Source organism: Ochotona princeps, chromosome 1 (genome assembly GCF_030435755.1).
Source record: "Ochotona princeps isolate mOchPri1 chromosome 1, mOchPri1.hap1, whole genome shotgun sequence".
Lineage (NCBI taxonomy): Eukaryota > Metazoa > Chordata > Mammalia > Lagomorpha > Ochotonidae > Ochotona > Ochotona princeps.
In genome coordinates, this window is record NC_080832.1 from 59,961,606 (window position 1) to 59,981,786 (window position 20,181).

The 20,181-nt window shown below is 38.6% G+C and overlaps 1 pseudogene; it reads left to right on the top strand.

Annotated features, from left to right (window-relative positions):
* The first annotated feature begins 10,541 nt into the window (after positions 1-10,541).
* Positions 10,542-10,752, top strand: LOC131481666 (26S proteasome complex subunit SEM1-like; annotated as a pseudogene).
* Positions 10,753-20,181: the final 9,429 nt, after the last annotated feature.

The window sequence follows — 20,181 nt, forward strand, 5'->3', positions numbered from 1 at the left end:
TTAAAGTGACTAAGCTTTGTCTAGTTTGGATCTCCATTTCCTTCAATCTCTACCTGTTACCAATTTCCAAAGCTGTATCTGTAGCTGTTTATGTCTACAGTATCCCCAATTCTCTGCAACAAATTCTGTCTCAGTACTTATAGGCTAACACAATAAAAACTTTATCCTAGCTAATTTATAAATAACATAATTTATAAATAACATAAATGTATTGCTTACAGTTCTGGGAGCTCAGAAAAACAATACCAACACATCACCAAGTTTGCTATCTGCTGAAAAGTCTGTTTCTTACAGCTGTTGTCTTCTATGTGTCCTTACATGACAAGAGAAAAAAGCAACTCCCTTGAACTTTGAATAAGGACATTTTTCCGATTCATGAGGATGAAGCCCTCATGATCTAATAACTCCCTAAAATCCCTTTCTCTCAGTATAATCACCTCGGGAGCAGGTTTCCTCATGTGAATTTTGAATGGATACTCATTTAAATATTCACACCAGAGCCATTTCCATTCATATGAGCATTTTTAATCACTTAAAGATTGTTCATTCTCACTTCTGTTTCAAGGCTATTACTCAGCATAATCAAGGTGACATTTGAGAATATTTGTCCCAGTCTTCATAGCTGCATCACTTGACTGAGTCTTTAAACTATTAACTGTCCTATACTTGGCTCAGACCACACTGTTAGATCATGGGAATTTTTCATACAAATGGTTGCAATTATCTTTCCAGGTACCACCAACAAAGCACAATTTAGTCTTAGTTTCTGAAATTCATTGCATAACAGCAACTATGAGCATGTGTTACATTTGTCTTATATTTCTCTTGACATTAAGAGAGTAATATTATGGGCCCAAAGTGTCTTTCTTTTGCTTGTTTGTAGGTATAATCTGCTGTTAAGAAATGGAAATTTTTTTAAAATCCAACATGACAACATTTTTAAAAATATAAAATAATTGTACTTTTATTTACAAACTATTTGGCAGTCTACATGTTCTCCCAATAATTATTTCCAATTAATATGGATACGCATTGACAGGCAGAATAAAAGTTTAAGTGGTCTAGTTATAGTGTCTTTTCTGTCATCATTTAGCTCTTCAATCTTAAGTAAGTTCATTTACCTCAATGATTTCACATGTAAAGTGATAACTAAAAGTAGTACCAATACATAAAGTTGTGTTTATTTAAATTTGTGTTTTCTAGGTTTTCCTAATGTCAAAAATCAACTGAAACTCAATAAAAATGCATTTTAAAGTATTGTTATGTGGGCTGCGGGAGAGGACGTCTAGCTCGGATCCCGAACCCAGTCCGCCATGTGCCCATGGCTCATGGCGGGCTGGGTCCGGACATGCCTGGGTGCGGCCTGCTTCCTTCTGGGGTGAGTACGCCGAGGGGGGAGGCCTCCGTGACTGGGCATGTCCGGGACCCACCCACCACCCTCATTGGGTGGTGGGTGAACGGGATTGGGGAGGGGCGCAACCTTGGGCCTGCAGGATTTAACCTCCGGCTGCCAGAGGCGAGCCGAGGGCTGCGGGAGAGGACGTCTAGCTCGGATCCCGAACCCAGTCCGCCATGTGCCCATGGCTCATGGCGGGCTGGGCCCGGGCGGCCAGTGCGCCATTTGGCGCCAGGCACAGCCTGCTGGCCGCCCGGCCGGGGAGCTCTGGGGTATTGGACATCTGAATCGCTGCTGAGATAGCTCTAGAGTGACCCCACTGTTTCTGGGATCTGAGTCAATCCTAAAGATTCCCAATGCCAGTAACTCTTCCTTTGAAGAACTTCCAATCCCTTAATAATGCTGAGCTTTGAACACCTATCAAGTAAAAGATAAGCTCCGGCTTGTGTAGCAGGCTGGCACCTAATGGTCCTCGGAGCAACCACGTGCAGGTGCGTGATTTACGGCTAGGAACGGTCCCAATCTGGGATGCCACAGCTGGGATGAGGTTCCCACCAAGGAGTGTATGTGCTGGAATGGGGGCTGCGTTCTATCTAGGAAACAGTTGCAGTCACCCGAGGCCCTAGTGTGGGCTGGGATTGGATGCACCAGGCCGGTTCAGATCCCAGCACCATCTGGTGTTATGGAGAAACAGGGTAGATGTGGGACTGACTAGGCTGGGTCTCAATCCCCTACTGAGCCATGTGTGAGCTGTATGTGGGTATGGACGAGCCATGGCTGGGCTGAAACATCCAACAACAAGAGTCAGAATGGGGTGAAAGCCAGCCAGGAAAAGCCACTGTTCCTGCTAGGACAGGAGATGAACTGAGTAGGGTTGGCTCAAGAACCCCCTGGCAAGCGCAAAATCTGGCATTGGGAGGGGTTCTGATGGAGGAGCCTGGGCAACTCCTCTGGCAGGACACAGTCCCTGCAGGTAAGCGCGAGAAGCATGATTGGAAACAGCCCAGAATAGGCCATGGAAAGTTTCCCACTGGCATGCATTCGGCATGGGTCAGGAGCAGACCAGGCTGAATCAGTTCATGTCATCCTCTGGCAAATCCGATCACCAGAACAGAGTGTGGAATGGGCCGGGTTCGGTTGCGACAAAACCAGTACACATTATGGAACGCCAGGGCGTGGTTGCCTGTACTGGATATGAATGCAGCACCCATCCAGCACACGTGAGATCCAGGAAGGGAGGGGCAGAGCTGGCGGGGGGGTTAAGGGGCTGGTCCCCTCGCTGGACAACCACTCCCACTGGAGAGTGTTGGCTGGGATAGAGACAGACACGACTAACCAAGGCTACAACACCTGTGCGCTGCATGTGGACAAGATCAGGGCCACAGCATCAGCTGGCAGAAGCTGGCACTGGGGACTAATTCTGTCGAGTCAAATCACAGGACCACCTAAAGAGTGCATAAACCGGGACAGAGAGACCTGGGAGGGAAAAAGTGGGTTCCCCCTTCTTGGGTCACTATTCCCGTGGGAGGGCATGAAAACTAGGACGGGGGCTGGGATGGCTAGATAGAGAGGTACTCAACAATATCTGTGAGGGCTGGATGGTTGAGTTGGTTAGATAAAACCAAGCTTTAATACCCATTGACAAGTACCAGAGCCAAATGGGATGGGGGACAGATTGGTCTTCTGCTACACATGCTGGCAAACCAGGGTAGGGGGCGGTCTGGTGGGGGTTATTGTGGGTCGCCCCAACTAGGCTACAGCTCCCACTGGTTGATGTAAGGGCCGAACCAGACTGGACTGCAACACCCATTGGTTCCAGTGCAACTCAGGACTGAAAACAGAACCAACACAGCAATTGCAACCACCAGCTGATCAGGGTGATGGACTGTGCCGGGCCCTGTGCTTGCTAGAACATACAAGAATCTGGTCTGGGAATACCTCAAAGTATCTTTGGAGATCTCCCCACTTGAACTGCTGGACTCAGAATTCTAACCAAGAAAAGACAGAAGACAGAATAGGACAATCATTCATCTCAGCTACATGTTGGCAGCGAAATATGGGACAAATGGAGATTTCATGATGGACCATATCAATCAGTGGACCACCTCATCGAGCGAAACTGGCAGTGACTCATAACTGGAGAACTATTAACTCCACTTGAGCACATATCTCAGAGCATGCCCCACATCCGGGACTTGGGGTGGGCGGGAAACCGGGTGGGGCTTCTCCCTCAATATCCCCTTTTACCTCAGATACATGATGGAAACAATATGGACATAATAGCATTGCCCACATCCCTATCCCCCGGAACCTTTTCTTGATTTTCCTTCAACTATAGTTAACTATGTAAAGATTGTCAACAACAATACAATAAAAAAAAAAAAAAGTATTGTTATGCTTCTAAATCTGTATTGTGAAATACGTGAAAATTGGTCACCTTATATAAATAAATGAATAAGCTAAAAAATAAAATTAAAAACCTCCTATAAAAAATTGCCCACACATTTTAATAAATTTTCTGTAAATAACAGGACACAAGAGACCTAAGCACAGAACTGATAAATCAATATTTTTACTAATCTCCCAAATGATCAGTCACATCAAGCAAGTTTAGAAAACATTGCTGTATTGCACAGTTCATATTCTATTTGACAAACATTAGTATAATTTCCTTTTTTATAATTGAAGAAACTGACCCATATTGACCCATACTGAGCTTCAATGAGAGATATATCAAGTTCTACTTGGCTAAGCCATTGACATTACATCATTTTGTATTACTGAAACTGGTCTCATTTCTTTCATTAAGTCCTCTCTCCTCCAATTCACTTGACCCTAACCCTTTTTATATATTTATTTTATTGTTCCATGAACGGTTTTATAGGCTCTGGACTTTTCCTTCCCTCCTCAAGTTCCCACTCCCCCATGTCATTACAAAATATAGTACTTCACAATTAGGCATAAGTCCATCATTCTGTTACTTAAGTATATCCCAACAATGTAGGCGTGGAGATTGGCAAAGAGTCCAGCATCCATCCTATTGTCGAGGTACATTCAACAGTTTCATTGGGAGACCATCTTTGATTTAGAAGTAGAGATACAACCTACATTGAATCTTCACATCTATATTTCAAAGTCTACTATACAGTTACTATACATCCCCTGGGCAACACATTGGTCATTCAGTAGCATATTATTTAACTTTGTGTTGTTGTAAATATTCTGTTTTTCTCTCTGTTGTTGATTTTATGTTCTAACCACATTTTCAGCAACTCACCTGCCTACACCAACATAAATTTGTGATTTATTTATCTGATCTGATCAAATTATATCAACTTCTTGTAAAACCCTAACTACCCCATACTAGCCACCTAAATTTATGTCCAGAGTGTGGTAAAAGAAAATGGCTAAATACCGAGGGGAATATAAAAGAGATCATTATATGTTCCTGGAAATATTATTTCATTTTGAACCAGAACCATACAACACAGCATATAACTTTTTATTTCTTCATAGACTGGCTCTATCTACTCCTCTGCATCATAACATGTCAACAAACATATTGTGCATTTATCACACTTCTTTTTCACCCAGTCTATCTCTGTAATTATGCTATATAGGGAAAATTATATAATACTTTACTGCTTGGTTATTGAGCCTGATTTCAGAAGTTGGCATTTCCTTTAGTATACTGAAAGTGTTGATGTCTGAAACATAGCCTCTTACACAATGTGCTGGGATAATGTCAGGTGGCAGCAGCTAGACAAAAATGTTCCATTCAATGATAGACAATTGATTAGCTGAAAGCTCTATGACATTTCCTGTGTTTTATAAAACAGGATTGTGACCTGATAAGCACCTGACTTATTTCAGTTCTTATGTTTAGATAAATAACTATTTGTTCCCAGTTACGTAAAACAAAATACAGAAAATACTCCCAAATTATCTGATTTTTAATATGGATAGTAATAGAAAAAAAGATGAAATTTAAGTTTACCCCTTCTGTTTTATAAATGGGGAAACTGATATGGTAAAAAAAAAACTGACAAAGAACCAGAATATGATGTTCTGATTTCAATTCCACCTATGTAACTTGAGCAAGTCACTCACTTTCCCTGGACCTCAATTTTTCCCTGAGATTGAAGAGAATCTAATGATTTTCATAAGACCTGTCCAATTCAGGGATTTTAACAGTTTTATATGCTTAAATATTTTTTAATTGCAAAATAACATTCACTTTTTAAATTATTCAATGCTTGAGAGGCAGCAAGACAGAGAGTCCTTATCCACTGACTAACTCTAAATGCTCATATGCCCCAGTCAGGAGCCAGAAAGTCCACCTGGGTCTCCATTTGTGTATCAGGGACCCAATCACTTGAGCCATGTCATTGGCAGAATCCTGGAATTGGAAGCTGAGTCTAAGAATCCAATATGGGGCCCGGCAGCGTGGCCTAGCGGCTAAAGTCCTCGCCTTGAACACCCCGGGATCCCATATGGGCGCCGGTTCTAATCCCGGCAGCTCCACTTCCCATCCAGCTCCCTGCTTGTGGCCTGGGAAAGCAGTCGAGGATGGCCCAATGCATTGGGACCCTGCACCCGCGTGGGAGACCCGGAAGAGGTTCCTGGTTCCTGGCTTTGGATCGGCGCAGCACCAGCTGTTGCAGCTCACTTAGTGAGTGAATCATCGGACGGAAGATCTTCCTCTCTGTCTTTCCTCCTCTGTGTATGTCTGGCTGTAATAAAATGGATAAATCTTTGAAAAAAAAAAAAAAGAATCCAATAAGAAATGTGGACATCCCAAGTGGCATCCTAACCACTAGGACAAGCATGTGCTCCTTAATCTTCACTTTCGAGGTCAGGGAATCTGTAGTAGTTTACATTTTAACTTATCTATCTATATAAAGTGAATAAATCTCATGTGATTTGTAATACCACGTGGAAGTGCGCCTCTGAACCAGTCCATCAGATGCCCAAGGACCCTAGAACTCCTACACTCTCAGCAGACTGAGAGTGCTGGCAGGAAGCAGACTTCGTGCCTGGGGCCTCACTGGCCAAGCATGGCTGGGGATGAGCAGCACCTCCCTGTTCCTCCTTCCTTATTAGCTGCTGATAGCCAAGTGTAACCCCTTCCTCAGTTAATTGGTTTGATTGTTAGAATCCATTTCTGAAAAACATTTTTACTCCTTTGCCACTATGGTGACTGTTACTTCACTTCTTTGTTTGCTATCTTCAGAGGGGCTTTCCATCATTACCTAGGTAACCTGATACATATTTGAGCTTAATAAAGTGTGCATTGCTTCACAAGCCTTGCATCCCTTGTCTCCCAATATTTCTTGGCGCAGCTGTCACACCTTGGGTCCCAGAATCCTAACAGGGATCATACACAATAGAGTCTTAGAAACACTGTGTTACTTCCCATCCTACCCTCTTTCCTTTCTGCATACCCCACCCACCCTCCTCCTTCTGTAGTATACACTCATTTTACTTCCCAATCACACACTTAATATTCCATTAGGTAAAGATTAAGTAAGTAAAATATTGAAAAAAACCCCTAATGTTCCTCAAAATTGTTAACAAAGGTTGTAAATCATAATCAAATCTCAAAATGTCAATCGCACTCTTACAGATTACATTTTTTGTGCCCTGCTTATTAGTTACTCTACAGGAAAGACATATTTGCCTTTTGGAAACTTGCTTATTTCACTAAACATAATGGTTTCCTCTTTCATCCATATTGTTCCAAAAGTCAGAATTTCACTCTTTTTTTTTTTTTTTTGGCTGAGCAGTGATCCATAATGTATATATATCACATTTTACTTATCCAGCAATCTATTGATGGCTATTTGGGTTAATTTTATTTCTTAGCTACTGCTAACTGAGTTACAAGATATATATACACACACACAAATAACTCATATGGTGATTTTATTTTGTTTACATAAATTCCCAGCAATGGAATGGCTGGAAAATATGGTAGATCCACTTTCAGATCTCCAAAGAATCTCTTCATTCTTTCTTATATCTTAGTAGTACTCCACAGTGTATATACACATCTACAAAATGACATTAATTTATGGGCTCATACGAATAACTGTTATCTCTGTACAAGAATTTTTCAATTCATAATATGCTAAATTAATACAAATACTATGATATGCTGCTTAGCAAAAACTGGCAAAACTAAGTTAATCATCCTATTGTTTAAATCAATATCAATGAATGAGAGCTGCAGCTTAGGATGCAAGCATTCCACATCATAGTAACAATCCTGTCCTGCCTGCTCCAGTTCTAATCTAGACCCTGATAATGTGATTGGAAATGCAGCAGATTATGGACCAAATATCTGACTCCTGAAATCCATTGCTAGATCCAGATAAAGTTCTGGAGCCCTAGATATATGAAGAGTGAATAAACAGGTAAAAGAACCTCTTTCTAACTCTGTCTCTCTACTTTTCAAATAAATAAAATCAAACCCTTTTTTTTATTAAATTTATTCATTAATTACATTGTGTTGTAATTACATAGAATCTGGGATTCTCCCCCCCACCCTCCCCCCATGGTGGGTTCCTCCACCCCGCTGCATAACCATAGTTCAAGTTTAGTTGAAATTCCCTCCCTGCAACAATTTGCCAAGCATAGAGTCCAACATCCCATAGTCCAGACAAGTCCAACTACTTATTGGGAAGACCCTCTCTGGTCTGAGGGCAGAGTCAGCAGAGTATCTTCCCGGTCAAATAAAAGCACTAATATACCATGTGCAACAATTAACATCATTATGGATTTAATTGACATGATATTGAGCAGTCAACATGTTAAAAATAAATGCGAGTTCTTAACCACTTTCTGTGACCCCCCATTCACAGTTCAATTTTAGTTTATATACTACAAATGACATAATATCCATAACATAACATGTTATGCTTAACATCATATCAGCTTAAATTAAGGCAAACATGTGGTATCTAACCTTTTGGGATTGGTTCATTTCCCTTAGCATTATGGTTTCCAGTTTGGCCCATTTGGCCACAAAGAACTGCATTTTGTTTTTTTTAATAGCTGAGTAGTATTCCATGGAGTAGATGAACCATAGCTTTCTTATCCAATCCTCTGCTGATGGGCATTTAATCAAACCCTTTTTAAAAAGTTCCTTGGGGCTCGGTGTAATAGCCTAGTGGCTAAAGTCCTTGCCTTGTATGCTCTGGGATCCCAGATCTGCTCTGGTTGGTATCCCAGCAGCCCCACTTCCCATCCAGTTCCCTGCTTGTAGCTTGGCAAAGCAGTCAAGGACAGCCCAAAGCCTATGAACCCTGCACCCTTGTGGGAAACCTGGAAGAGGTTCCTGGCTTCAGATTGACTCAGCTCCAATTGTTGAGTGAACCAGCAGATGGAAGATCTTTCTCTCTGTCTCCCCTTCTCCCTGTAAATCTGACTCTCCAATAAAAATAAATGAATCTTAAAAAAAAAGTTTCTTTGGGGATGGCATTGTGACATAGCAAGTTAAACTGACACCTGCAGTGCCAGCATCCCATAAGGGCACCAGTTCAATTTCTTGCTCCTCCAATTACAATCCTGTTCCCTGCAGCTATGCTTCAAAAATCAGCAAAGGATGATTTCTAGTACCCACATGGAATGCTCAAAGTTCCAGTAAGTAATCTTTGCAGCCCTTTAGCTAGGGAGCCAGCAGATGGAAGATCTTTGTGTCTCCTCTCTCACTGTACTTTAATTCAGTCATTTAAATAAATAAGTGCATCTTCTAAAAAAATTTCTTTGATGTGCAAATACTAGTTACTAGAATGAGAAACTGCAGCGAAAAACAAATAGGTACTCATAGGTATAATCATCATTCTTACAAATAACTTGCCTCATAAGTTGAAACAACTCAATTTTCTTTTCTAAAATTTTCTTCAGTACCCAGGTCTTGAGAATCTCACTTGTTATTCTCATGCTTTATTAAGATATATGAAAATTCTGTTTCTATAACTTAAGGTCCCTGTTGTTGAGAGTTACTGGAGACTCCAAGGGCTTTGTGTCTATTTGCTAATATCAGAAAGGAAAAGTTAAAAGATGACACACTTATTAGGTTCATAACAACAGTGTTCCTCATTGATATCTCTCAAGTCACAAAGGGAAGCTGATAAACCACAAGCTTGGGAAAAGTCAAGTGACTTTATGTGTTTATGAAGGCACATAAATCCTGACTTATATCACTGTTTCTGTTTGAGCCCATGGAATACTGGACTTGTGTTTGAGGGTTATCTAGGAAAACTGCATATCTTTAAGCACTAAATTATATCTAACACAGCAAGACATACAATGAAAGGTGTGACATAATTAGGCTCAGTAATGGTGATAACACATTCAATATTCCTAATAATAAATATAAAAGACAAAGATTGGTTTGACATTTTAGAAAAATTGGTTTTGATTCACTATGAAAACAATTCAGAGAAAGGAAATCAGCATGGAAACTATTGAAGTACTTTAAATTTAAAAATTAGTATATTGAAGATTTAGATAGGTATGGGAACGAAGAAAGGAGCACACTCCAGTGTTTCTAAGGAGTAATTAAATAGAATTTAGTATTTTGTCATATATAGAGATTAAAAGAAAGCAAAGCACAAAGGTTAAACACTGAAAATTAAAGTGATTTTTATGACATTATCAACACATAAAATTCTGAAACTATCATTTTTTTTTTTTTACCATATTTGGATACTACCCTCCACCAAAGCAGCAAAGGATGAGAATTCTTCAACATTATATTAATCTTTTGACACATCACCAAATTTCTTTTCGTATGAGTGTTTACCAAATTCATGGCCCACGTATGTTTTTGTAGTCAGCTAAGTATTACAATCTATGGCAATTCTTAATTTTGATATTTTTATTTGAAAATTTTCAAATCATGGTTGAATGAGAGAAACATGGCTAAATGTTTAGATAAGTGAATGTTTTCAACAGTTGTTTCTTTTTGGCTCTCTGTGGACTAAATCCACCTGTCACATAGAGAAAACGAAATAAGAGTTCTGCCCGGACGTGTCTGTGGTAGCAACGGCCTCACAGGAGGCAGAATGGCCTTGACTGCGGAGGAGCAAGACCTCTGTTTCTCCTGTCACCTGTGAGGCATTGGTCAAGGTAGGCAGCCATGTCCAAGAAACATCTGCCAGTCGACTTGATCTCCTCACGGAGGACGATGAGTTTAAGGAGTTTCCTGCAGAAGACTGGGCTAGTTTAGATAAAGATGAATATATACATGTCTGGAAGGAAAACTGGGATGATGACAATGTGAAGAATGACTTCTCCAGCCTTTGTGAGCTGAACTGGAGAAAAATGGTCTTAAGGTGGAGATTTCATAATCCTCAGAAGTGTTAAAGTAATTTAAACAGAATTGTTGACTTAACTCTACAAAGGAGATCCCAGGACGGAATCATTAAAAAAAAAAAAAGGTCTTTTTTTCATTATCTACTTAGATTACTTTTAAAGCACACACACAAAATAAATAAGTACATGCTATTTGGTTCAGAAAAAAAATGAAGAGGAAATAGAAGTTTCTATGTAACTCCAAGGAATAAAAACAAGACAATGGCCATGAGGAAAAGGAAGATAAATTTGGCTCCACATAAGAAAAGCTTTCCTTTCAGAAACATGAAATGAGAAAATAAATACACTATCTTTGATGGGATTTAAGATGATCCAAACATAATTGGAAGGATTAGGCCAGGAGATATTTTAGCTTTTTAAATTATGAAAATAATTAATAGAATATGAAGACAAAATTTCTATCTAATATTAACAACACTATCATTAAGGTACATGCAAGGAAGAAATATATTTATTATAATTATATCTGATCATGTGCTAGAGTTAAATTTCTGCTGGAGAACACAATTTCTCTAGTTTAACAGAAACACCTTTTGACTCAAAACCTGTCAGATTCTTATTCTCAGGCCCGGCGGCATGGCCTGGCAGCTAGGGTCCTCCTCACCTTGAGTGCGCCAGGATCCCATGTGGGAGCCAGTTCTGATCCCTGGCAGCTCCACTTCCCATCCAGCTCCCTGCTTGTGGCCTGGGAAAGCAGGCAAGGATGGCCCAATGCATTGGGACTCTGCACCCGTGCGGGAGACCCTGAAGAAGTTCCTGGATCCTGGCTTCAGATTGGCATAGCACTGACCGTTGCGGTCACTTGGGGAGTGAATCAATGGACAGAAGATCTTTCCTCTGTCTCTCCTCCTCTCTGTATATCTGACTTTCCAATAGAAATAAAATAAATCTTAAAAAAAAACCAAGAGATTCTTATTCTCTTTCAAAGTTTTCAGTTGCTTTGTCTTTCCCAAAATGGTAAATGCAATGTAGCAGTGGTAGCAATCATCTTTTCCTTGTGCAATTTTCCCAGTTCTTACTGGACTATACTAAGATGCTTTCAATATGGTCTTGTTACCATACTAGTCATGTACTATTTGACTTAGGACACATCATTACACATGCCTATGTCTGAAATCAGTAATTGTCACAGTTATCTGTCATTCTGTAATCTCTCACAGCACTCTTCATGGACATCAGTTCTGTTAAAATTTACTTAGAAGTGGGCGTTGTGCTACAGATTGGGATGCACATCCTATATTAGAGTGCTTGCATTCAAGTCCTGGTCCTGCTTCCAACCCAACATCCTACTGATGTATACCCTTGGTAGTAGCAGATCATGACTCAACTAGCTAGAAGGTTTTCCTCATTACCTCCCTCATTCTTTCTTTCAAATAAATAAAAATCATTAAATAAACTCTAAAAAATTTTTTATACCCTGCAAGAAATAGAAATTCTAGACCCTTTCATTTCACACGCAAACTAAGAAGAACTTATATAATCTTAGTCAAAAGGGAGAAGGAAGAAGGGCAGGAAAGGGGGAGAGAGGACAGGAATATCTTTATGTTCTGAGAATTATATAAACAAATCATATTGGATATGTTCAAACTAAACAAAATTACAATAAAATAGAGAAAACCTCATCTGTAAAGTACACTATTCTAACAATGCTAGAGATTATTAGACCGATAACTTCTCTGACAAATTTTCATTTTTCCAATGATTCAAAAGAAAAAATAAGTAGCTGCTTGATAAGTTTTGAATCCACATAAATATTCCTACTGTTTCTATGGACCCCTCTCCATTTCCACATTTTCATCTCCCAAGGAAAGGGAAGACCAATATTTTATTTGATACTTCTTGTTCTCTCTCTTCATCCTTGCCTATTTTTATTAACTATGTATTGTCATATGTAATTCTAAGCAGCAAATCAAACAAAAATCTAAGTGTCTTAAAACAATCATTATATATTCTCACTTATAGATCTGTAGGCTGGGGATTAGCAGTTAGTGAACCTAAGCAAATTTGATCAGCTTACTTCCAAGATAAACTTTTTTCCAATTTCTATTTTTTTAATTTTTCTTTAAAGATTTACCCATTTTAAAATATATTTTTATTTTGAATTTTGAATTATGTGGTACAATTTCGTATAAACTGGGATTCCCTCCCAAACTCCCACCTGCGACAGATTTTCTCCATTTTACTACAGTGGTGTAGTCCTTCACAAGGAATCATAATTCCATCAGTCTGTTATTTGAGTATACCCCGACATTGTTGGTGTAGACAATGTCAGACAGTCCAGCATCCCATTGTCTATACATGTCCAACAGTTTCATCAGGACTCTATCTTTCATCTGGAAGCATGCATGCATGTTGCATTTATACCCCTACATCTGGATATGGTAGACCACAATACTCCATGACTATACATTTCCATAATTGAGAAGTCATGAAACAAGGTCAACAACTGGTATGAGTTAAAACAATAGCAACAACAACAACAACATCAACAATAAATTACAACACCATGAAAAATGTGCCTCTGAGTAACCAACACATGGGTGACTAAAAGGAAACACAAAAAACTCTTGGGGAAAAAAAAATGATGCCACGGTGTACTCCATGAGCCAGCAATGAATTAGACAAGAGAAAAGAAAATATTTAGAATAAATAAAACTGAAATAAAAAACATCAAAACACATGGGATACAGCCAAACAAACAGTATCGATTGGATTATTGAAGTTACACTTTCCAGGCTGGTTTATTTATATAAAAGAGAACATATGGTATTTGTTCTTTAGTGATTTTTTTGACAAGAAAACTACATACAACCCAGGCAAAAATCCTGATCTAGTCAACAAATGCTGTTGGGACAACTGGATAGCAGCTTGCAGAATAAAGAAGCAAGACCCACACCTGTCACATTATACGAAAATCCGCTCTAAATGGATCAAGGACCTAAATCTACACCCAGAAGCCATCCAACTATTAAAGGAAAACATAGGAAGCACACTCCAAGATATAGGAACAGGGAAAGACTTCTTAGAAAAGACGCCTAAAGCAAAGGCAATCAAAGCCAAAATGAACAAATGGGACTACATCAAACTAAAAAGCTTTTGTACAGCAAAGGAAACAATTAACAAAGTGAAGAATCAACCAACAGAACGAGAGAAAATTTTTGCACACTACACAAGTGATAGAGGACTAATATACAGGATCTACAAAGAGCTTCAGAAACCCAGGGACAGAAAAAAAAAAAAACCTGTAACAAAATGGGCAAAGGAAATGGACAGACATTTTTAAAGAACAAATTCAAATGGCTAACAGACATATGAAAAAAATTATCAGGCTTCCTCGCCATCAGAGAGATACAAATGAAAACCACATTGAGGAACTACCGAACTCCAGTAGGACTGGCCTACATTCAGAACTCAACTAACAACACCTGCTGGCATGGATGTGGGGAGAAAGGCACCCTCCTTCACTGCTGGTGGGAGTGTAGGCTAGTACAACCACTGTGGAAATCAATATGGAGAGTGCTTTGAGAATTGCAAATAAATCTGCCATATGACCCAGCTATCCCATTCCTAGAAATATAACCAATAGAAATGAAATCTGCAAAGGAGAAGGGGATCTATAATCCTATATTTGCAGCAGCACAATACACAATACCAAAGATACGGAAACAATCCTGATGTGCGTCCAAACAAGAGTGCTTAAAGAAACTGTAGTACATCTACTCCATGGAATATTACTCAGCTATTAAGAATGAAATTATACTATTTACAACTAGGTGGTCCCAACTAGAGACCTTATGCTCAGTGAAATGAGTCAATCACTAATGAACTTTGAATATAAGAAACTTTCTTCTCATTTTCTCGTCTTTCTTGGTTCTGTGGACTAGCCATGTTCTCATGGATATAGCACAGTTTCAAGATACCAAACACAAACCCCTGCACACATTGAAAGCCCGCGTTTATATCCCATTGGTCAATACACTTTACACCTATTGTGAAGTCCAACTGTCACATTTATCAGTCTAACACATATGAGGAAGTGATACACACTCAACTCATGGAGAGGGTGGTGGCAGCAGGAGGAAAAGTAAGTGAATATGTTTGAAAAATAGTCTGATAGATTATTTTCACTCTTGGCAGCAGAAAAAAAAATGCTGTGTTTATTCTCTGTCTCGCAGGAAGAAGTAGGAACAGGCATAATTATTCAACATTAACCTTTCCTCCCATTTAAAAGTTCCTTTGGATTACTGGCGGAAAAATAACTTTGGGATATTTCACAAATACTTCCCCCAAATTTATTAATTTATTAATAAATGTGTTGATCTCTATATTATAAATATGAACTATCACAAAACTTAGAAAACATAAAACAAAAATATGCATAGAATTCAGAGCATTTTTGTTTCAAAACTTCTAATCAGCAAGAATTCAAACTCAGTAATGAGATCTAGTAAAATATTTTTATCATTTTTTAAATATACCAGAAACAGAAAATTATATTTCTTGGATTCTAAAAATTAAATCTTAGCATTTACTACACATAAATTATTTCAGTGAGTATTCATCATAAAGTCTTGGTGGTCACTGGCATGCCACTTATCTATTTCGCTTGGCAAACGTATGCTCAGCTCCCTAATTTACAGTACGTAAGTCAGAAACCAGGACACGTTTTTATTTAGCATCATCTGGTGTCCAGACATGAGGCATTGCTATTTGTCATGGTAACTTTATGATCTTAATTTTGGAAAATCAAAAGAGCAACAGAGCCAGTCAGTCATACTGGTAACAGAAATCAGGAATGAAGATACACTTGTTTGAAATGAGTAACAAAAAGACCATCTGAAAGAAACATGCACAACCATAATATAAAAGTAGAAGTTTCAACATCTGCCACCATAAATTATCACTATCGCAAGGTGGAAAATCAGTAATGACAACAGCAATGATTCAAGTTAATTAAATCCTGGGCTCTCTTCCTGTTATCTTCACAGCCAAATAGGTTTCGAGCCTTCTCTTTCTCTCACTGAAATCATCTATATAATGCGAACTATTCTATTTTCTCCTTTCACAGTTTTCATAAAAAATAAACCAAATTTCTCCTTTTACAAGTCATTCACAAAATGGATGAGTGAATCCTAGGTTTGTGGCAGGCTTTCTCTGAAAAAAAATCTCCTCTATTCAAAATGTTCATTTTCATGTTATGTCCGAGGCATTGTTCTAGGTTTTGGCATATGAAAGTGAATAAAAACAACAGATCACTGTCTAATAGAGTTCATATTTGGTAAAGAAATATATACAGTGAATAATCAGCAAATGAAAAGCTACTCTATATAGCAACATGTTGTGTACTGTATATGGCAATGAAAAGGAGCTAACAATTTTAGAATGAGTATAACTAAAGTTCTTTCTGAAAATTAATATCCAACAAGCAATATTAATCTGCTGTCTTAATTAATGATCCCCAAATCTCAGTATGGATGTTTACTACAGATCAGAACAACCCTTTGGAGCAATTTAGATTTTAACATGGGAGCTGAGAAACATAGGTCCGTGGGCTACCTTCCTGAAATGCCATCACATAAGACATCCCAGTCCTCAACTGATGTCAAAGAGGAAGAAATATTTTAAAGTAACATAAATGGTGGATTTTCACTGTCATGTAACACTCAAGATACTGACCATGTAGCTCGGTGCACAAGAATACCTTGATTTCCAATTCCTAATTATTCACCTCCCTTATTTTCCTTGGGATAATTCCTATCTGTGTGTCATAACTAAAGATGTTGGTCATCTTCTCTGGAGAGTCATCTATGACATCACAAATTAATTAGTTTTCTCTTCTGCATTCCCAAGCTACACTCTGATTATCTCTGCATTAGTTACTCTTATTTGTTTCCTTGCTATACTCCACTGTATATTTATGAAATGTATGACTGAAAAGCATAATTGTGCCCTCTCAATTATTATACCCCTATAAAGGACCTTAAAACTGTAAAGAAAACTAAATATTTGTTCAAAGAAATTTTGAGAAGGAAAGATTCACATGCTGAATTTATTAAGTGTAGTTAACAAAAAAAAAAAGTGTTATTCACACACTCACACACACAACCTGGAGAAAAGCATGAAAACAAGCAGGTTTTATTCAAGGAGAAAAAACACCTGGAATGTTTAGAAAGCCTAACATATGACAGGTTCCATTTTAGAAGAACTATGGAAGATCCAGTTTCACAGCACATTGGGTTTAGCCACTACCCACAATGTATGCATCTAATACTGGAAGGCCGTTTAAGTCCTGGCTACCCCACTTCTGGTGCAGCTTCCTTCTAATGCATTATGGAAGACAGCATAAGATGGCTCCAACATAGCAGTCCCTGAAACAGCTCCTGCCTTGAGCTTGGCCCAGCCCTATCTATTGTGGCTATTTTGGGGGTGATCCAACTGACTGAAGAACTATCTCTTTCTCTCTCTCTCTCTCTCTCTCTCTCTCTCTTTCTCTCTCTTATGTTCTGCCTTTCCAATAAATAAAGTTACTATGAATATTCAATTCAGGTTGGACATATTTAAAATATTATTGTAAGAACCCTATTAACATGTCCAAAAGATAGGTTAGACTGATATCCAGATGAAAAAAGATAGAACTGCAATTTACTCACCTAGTGTGATACTGTGGCTTTTTGCATTTCAAACTCTGCCAGAAATCACTTTAAAGAAGAATGCGGGCAAGATCAGGGAGACAGCTAGGAGCAAGTTGTTGACAGCAAAGAAAAGCACATCTGACATTCTGAAGGAAAAATATCACTGGAAATCTAAAGGATATATATTCTACAACAAAAAGAGCTAATGGAAAAATGTAAAGCTTAAATTAATTCCATTACACTTGCTATTGATTTTTAGCTTTTTTGGCTGTCCTGACTTTTCTTCACAACATTTTTACATTCTCTACATTGCATTCCATAACTCCTTAAAGCTACTGTCATTTCTGAAAAACCAAGATTCAGCAATCTTTACAATAAGTAGGAAAGGAAAAACGTGTACTGAAAGGGATAAGGCAGGAATGAAATTGGACAGAAAAGTGGAGACAAAGAGAAGATATTTGGCATAGAATCTTAAAAGACATATATTTAAAAGTAGAAGTCTTAGTGAAGAAACAGCTATATAGATGTGGATAAAACCATGGTGTATTTCCAGTGATTAACCCCAAACTTCTTAAATGAAAGAGCTGGAGGGAAATCAAGAGTAAAGGGAAAGACTACAGGAATAAATGTAAACTAGTTACAACTTTCTTAATGATGAAACAAATAATTTCAATTTATACTTAGCTCTAAAAGAAAACTGTTTTATTTAACATTGGAAGTGGCTTCGATTTGATGTTATTTCTATCATTCTTTTGTGCAAACAATAGTTATTTGCCATCATAATTTTACCAAATATGATGTATTTTATGTTTCTTTCCAAATGCAGAAAATTATACATGGTTAAAACAGTCCAATTAACACTATTTTGGTTCAATACAACAGTCCCTAACATCAGTGCTTATAATCCCCTGCTTCATGCTATTCTGGAGCGTTATACAGTGTGTCAATTGGAAGTGAGAATTCTCTATGTAAGTTGAACAATAGTTGTTAACTAACACTATTCCAGAATTGTCCTTGAAGGCCCTGATTTTCACTACATTCACCCAGAATTTGTAATATTGACTCATTCTGGGATGAAGTTTATCTTCTCTGATTTTTTTTTTCATTTTGGCTTTTATTTATTTTTTAATTTGGAAAGTCAGATGTACAGAAAGAGAGGAGAGACAGAGAGGAAGATCTTTTGTCCATTGGTTCATTCCCCAAATGGCCGTGACAGCCACAGCTGAGCCGGTCCGAAGCCAGGAGCCATGAGGTTCTTCTGGGTCTCCCACACAGGTTCAGAATCCCAAGACCTTGGGCCATCCTTGACTGCTTTCCCAGGCCACAAGCAAGGAGCTGGATGGGAAGTGGAGCTGCTGGGGTTAGAACTGGCGCCCATATGGGATCCCAGCACATACAAGGTAAGGACTTTAGCCACTAGGCTACTGCACCAAGCTCAAAATTTAACTTCCCTAAAACTTGAAAGTTCTTCAAGTTTCCAATTCTAGAACATATCTAGCCAGATTATTTTTGAAACCTATCTTCCAGAATAGATATTCTTCATGGAGTTTTGAATCCAGGATTAACCAAAGTCAATCCAGCTGCCAATAATGTAAAATTTCTGAGTCTTTTAATCTATTAATATTAATTGCAATTTCTTCAAGGGGAAATAGTCCATGAAATTTCTGCCAAAATTATTTAATCTTGGAAAGTCTTTTTCATGGAACACAATAAAGGGAATAATGGTGTCTATATTACATTTTTGGAGTACTTACTACATGACTGGTATTGCGCTAATATCCAATAGGCAAGCAGACCAAATTATCTAAATAAGGTAGACATCACATTATGATTAACTTCATAATTCAAACTGTATAAAATAACAATACAGTGCACAAACTAATTTGACAGAAAAACACAGGAGTAACTATCCTTGTAATGCAAGTTATGAAAAACATCTCTGAAATGGTGCTCAAGCTCAGACTTGAAAGTGGAAGTAGATAAGTAGCTCATTAAATAAAGAGAAGCAAAAAAGTACTCAAGACAGAAGATACATAAAATTCAGTATGTTGAAGTTAGGAGAGAACATGGCAATCAGAACACTTCAGAGCAACCTGGCAGAGCTAACGAACAGGGGAGCAACTTTCATGGAGCATGCGTTGCAGTTGGAGAAGCTAGGTTATAACTGCAAGCCACAAGAAATCTTTTCCAGCCAACAATGAATTCATTGTTTAAGATTCATACACGCAGTGAAACTGAACTATAGAGTAGGAAAAAAACATTAAAAATCCCAAGTGAAAATTCACTAAAGATACACATTGTGAACCTGGAGAGGAGAATATAGGGGAGGGGAGGGAATTTGGAGGAGGGGAACAGAGAGCCCAGCGCCAACGAAATTGTATCAAAAAAAATTAATAAAAATAAAAAAGATTATATTAGTGCAACCAAAATTCAAAATCCATGCATATGAGGTCTCTTCAAAAGTTCATGAAAAATGTATATTATGAAAAAGAATTATACATGGATCTTAGAAAATTTTATGTGAAACCTATGCTTTAATTCCAAAAAATTCGAAGTGTTGGGTCCGGCGGTGTGGCCTAGCGGCTAAAGTCCTCGCACTGGGATCCCATATGGGTGCCGGTTCTGATCCCTGGAGCTGCACTTCCCATCCAGCTCCCTGCTTGTGGCCTGGGAAAGCAGTTGAGGATGGCCCAGAGCCTTGGGACCCTGCACCCATGTGGGAGACCTGAAGAGGTTCCTGGTTTCCGGCTTTGGACTGGCACAGAACCGGCC